Source organism: Carex rostrata, chromosome 7 (assembly GCF_964058835.1).
Source record: "Carex rostrata chromosome 7, lpCarRost1.2, whole genome shotgun sequence".
Classification (NCBI taxonomy): Eukaryota; Viridiplantae; Streptophyta; class Magnoliopsida; order Poales; family Cyperaceae; genus Carex; species Carex rostrata.
Window position 1 is genome coordinate 13,125,037 of NC_135924.1, and position 4,727 is coordinate 13,129,763.

Below are 4,727 nucleotides of genomic sequence, written 5' to 3' on the forward strand. Positions count from 1 at the left end.
ACATCTTAAGTGAGTTTAACATGAAATTTAACTTAAAAGTCAAATTTTATTAGCGTCTTAGCTTTTATGATTTTATGTTATAGTGCTTGGAAGTTGAACACTCAACTTGAATCAACCAAATATTTTTTGTGCTTGGAATAATACTTGAAATTCCTTACATCTTAAGTGAGTTTAACGTGAGATTTAACTTAAAAGTTGAATTTTATTGACGTCTTAGCTTTTATGATTTTTTGTTAGCGTGAATTAATAGCAATATGTGTGTCGGGTCTCTCTGATATCTATCTGAGTAATGTGCTGTCCTGGCCAACACAGATAATGCTTCAGTAAAACATAGTGATTGGCTACGGCAGCACATTATTCGCGCCAATTACGAATCTGACATGTGGCACACTGGCACCTGAGTTGAGAAAGGAAGACATCCTCCTTGAGAGAATCTGATCCTCTTTCTATTTTTGTCTTTAAAAACATTTACTGTTACGCGAATGATGCATCTAAGAATGTAGCAAGTCCTAGTTAGTTCACCTCCATTTTTTTCAGTTTTTTTTTATATTTATGTATGATTTATATACAATTTAGTGTAAAATGTCACAATACTGCAAAATTGACATCTATTTTACGCAGAAAAATTAGAGCAAAGCTAGGGTGTGATGTGCTCATCAAGAAAGTTTGGTGAGCACAACTCCAGAAGTGTATCGAATCGGCTTCAAACGATGAATCCAAACCGTTAAAATCCATGTACTTCATGAGTGATGCTTGTACATGCAAAATTTAGAAAGTTTCGAATTCATTTGATACAAGGTCAAGCGGTCAAAGAAATAATGAAAAATGAATATATAAAACAACTTATAAATAAAATATTTATTTCTTTAATCGCTTGACCTTGTAACAAATGAATTCGAAACTTTCAAAATTTTGCATGAACATGCATCACTCATGAAGTACATGAATTTCGGATTTGAATTTATTGTTTGAAGCCGATTCGATATACTTTTGGAGTTGTGCTCACCAAAATCTCTTGGTTAGCACATCACACCCTATCTTTGCTCGAAAAATTATATATGATTGATCCCCATAGTTCGAATGTATGGCTCCACCCCTGAGTCCCATAGTTATAAAATTTGTGAATTATTCGTAAATAATTTTTTTTTCTTGTGATGGCAAATCGAACACCGAATTATTCGATTAACCAAACTTTGACCGAATTATTCACAAATAATTGGCGAATTTTATAATTTTTTTCCGAATTTTAAAAATAAATTATTTCTATGCATTATCAAAGCTAGAAATGCTTGAGCACCTCTCATGAGATAGTATTTTATGTATAGAAAATATAATAAAATAATATAAAAAAAAGAAATAGTATTTTCATTTTTCGATCGCTAGAATTGTTACCGATTTAATTTTATGAGTAGAACTAGGGTGTTCTTAAGCTCACCAAAGTATTTAGTGAGCTTAACTTCAAAATTCATCAAATCAGTTTCAAATGACGAATCTGAACTATTGGAACCCGTCTATCTTACGTGTGATGTGTCTACATGTGAAATTTTTAAACATTCGAATTAGTTTAGTATAAAGTCAAATATGTAGGATACAAATATGTAGGATGTAAGTTAACTTAGTTTCTATATGAAACGGGCTCTATGCCTTATTTCCAAAAAAAAGAGTCTATTTTTATTGCAAATGCAAATATATGTTTCCTTCACCTTGTTTGGATGGACAGTAGAGGAAGGGACGGAATGGAAAGAAAATAAAACTTTATGTCGAATCGTATTTGGTTAACAAAATTATGTTGGAGGTGAAGGGTATAGGAGTTGAAATGTTTAACCTTGTATCATTGTAATGAGAAGAAATCCAATTACACCATTTTATGGTGATACATCTTGACACCATATTTGTATAAGTTATTTTTGTGATTTTAAAATCCAAATAGACGATCTAAACCGTTCAACATAATCTCCATATTAAAATGTGCTTGGAGACCAAATTTTACATTTTTGGAATTTTTTTAGTATTTATAAAGATGTGTACAAAACTGTTGTTTTCAGGCATTTTAAAAAATTCTAAATAAATAATAATAAATTTCCAAAAAAAATGTAAAATTTGGTCTCCAAGAACATTTTAATATGGACATCACATTTAACGATTCAGATTGACTGTTTAAAATTTGAAATCGCAAAAATAACTTAAAATATGGTGTCAAGATGTGTCACCATAAAATGGTGTAATTGGATCCCTCCTCCATTGTAATTAATATAATAAGTTTCCCTCCCAATTTGGAGTGCAACGGATGAAATTTTTTTTGTTGCAAATTTTTTTATAAAAAATAATACAAATGTCTAACTTTATATCTTATCTATATAATTCTCATACAAGTTTTTTATCACAATCCTACAACAACAATCAAATTTCTCATTAACCTTCTAAATTTTAATCAACCAAACAAAAAATAAGACGGAAAGAAAAGTTAAATTTATTCTCTCATTAATCATGTGATTAAAACACGAAGAGGCTAAATATATTAATCTTCCTTTCTATTTCATTCCATTCTCCTCTATTCTTCACCTCCCCTTTCTTCCTCTACTCTCCATCCAAACAGGGTGTCAATGTCTCAGGAGGCATTCATTAATTGCAAAAATATGGCTGCATGTATATTGAGAAGTTGTATAATTATATAAATAACACAAGTGGTATTCGTAATACATCATATATATACACTGTTTAAAAGGGAAACTTCCTAAATGAAAACACAAATTTGACCTCTTTTAATTGAAAACGACTCTTTAAAGTACACGTATAGTTATTAGCTTAATTAATTAACTATAACACATGCATCTTAATCTTATACAATTTTTTTTATGAATAATTTTCCATATTAACGTGCAATGACATGGACATGCATTGAGTTGGCTAGACAATTGGGAGAACCATAAACTATGTTCAATTAATACTCTAAAATATCATTTTCAATATACATGTGGTTGGTAACTGTATAATTCATATATATGAATTGTATGCAGATGAATATGTGATAGAATATGCGGATTGAGTATGTGGATGTGTATTAAAAAACAAAAAAAAAATCAAAACATTCGAATTAAATATATATATTTTTAGATAATGTTAGAAAATAAAAATAAAAATATATGTATTCATAGTGAGCTGAGTCATTTAATAGAAATGTTTGAACCAGTCAATAAAAAACATGAATTATTTAATAGAAAACATTTCACTATGAATACATATATTTCGCTAAAATGTATTCATAATGAAATGTATTCCATCTCTTAATTTTATTAAATGACTGAGTTTACAAATGTTTGAACCAGTCAATAAAAAAGTATAAACTAATTAGATGACAATAAAAATGTAGAATTTAATTGTTACATAATATGTTGTGATCTTATAATATAAACAATACTCTAACTTGCAATTTCCAATGCTCCGACTTTTTGTTATAATTACCAATCCGAATTTAACCCTAAATTTAATCCAAATTACTGATCAGAATTTAACACTAAAAGAATTCTAATTTTAACCCTAAATTTAATCCAAATTACTGATCAGAATTTCAAAAAAGACAAATTTTTTTTCAAAGAGAGACAAAATTAATCCAAACCAATAAATCTTAATAAAATTTCAAAATCCAGAACACCACATCAAATATGCATCCAATTTCTCGTTTCTCATATCTCATAGTTCTTACCAAACCAAGGTTTACTTTACAAAAAAGACTAGATCTTTAGAAGAAGTTCAGTTCCGTAAGGTTTGCTTATATCTTTTGCATTAGTGGTGTTACTCAGTGGGCCGATTTTTATTCTTACCATATTTTCAAATCAGGTTTGCAGATATTATCTGCACAACTAAAATTAGTGTGAAATTATGTGAAATCAATATATCCGCATACTAATTTTGTTGTGCAGATAATATCTACGTAATCAGTTTATTAGTTGCGCATATAATATCTGCGGACCTTGTAAGTGTGAATATTTCCCAAAAAAAAAAAAAAAAAAAAAAACAGTTTTTGGCTATATTTTTTTAATATTATATAAGCTGAATGAGTCCAGCTAGTATAATATCGGTGTCATGTAACATTAACTTCAAAATTAATTAAATAAATTTCAAACTACTAATTCAAACTGTTCAAACCGATTTACTTTATGAGTGATGCATTTACATGCAAAAAAATTATATTTTCAAGTTATTTTAGTATCAAATCAAGCAATAAAAATGTTAAAAAAAATGAATGTATTAAAATTAACTTAAAAAACTCACACATTTGACCACCTGACTTGATACTAAATAAATTCGAAAAATTAAAATTTTTGCATGTAGACACACAACTAATGAAGTAAATTGGTTTGAACAGTTTGGATTCACCATTTGAAGTTGATTCGATAGGTTTCGGAATTGGTGTTATATAGGCTAAAATGACACTGATGTTATAGTAGCCAGACTCATAAACTAGCTAGTGAGGTAAGCAAATAAGCAATGAACATTAATATTCAATTGTGAAAAAGAAAATTGCTTTCAAAGAAAATAAGTATTAGTTTATACACTCAGGTTAATTGTCTCTCAACACATTCATTTCACCGAGACAAAAACTTAAATTTGTTGTAATGCATACTAATTTGGATTAAAAAAAAAAACTTGCTTTAGTTGTTAAAATATGTTGTGATAGTTAATTATTATTTAATATGAACTTTCAAACTTTTTAAGCATGAAATAAG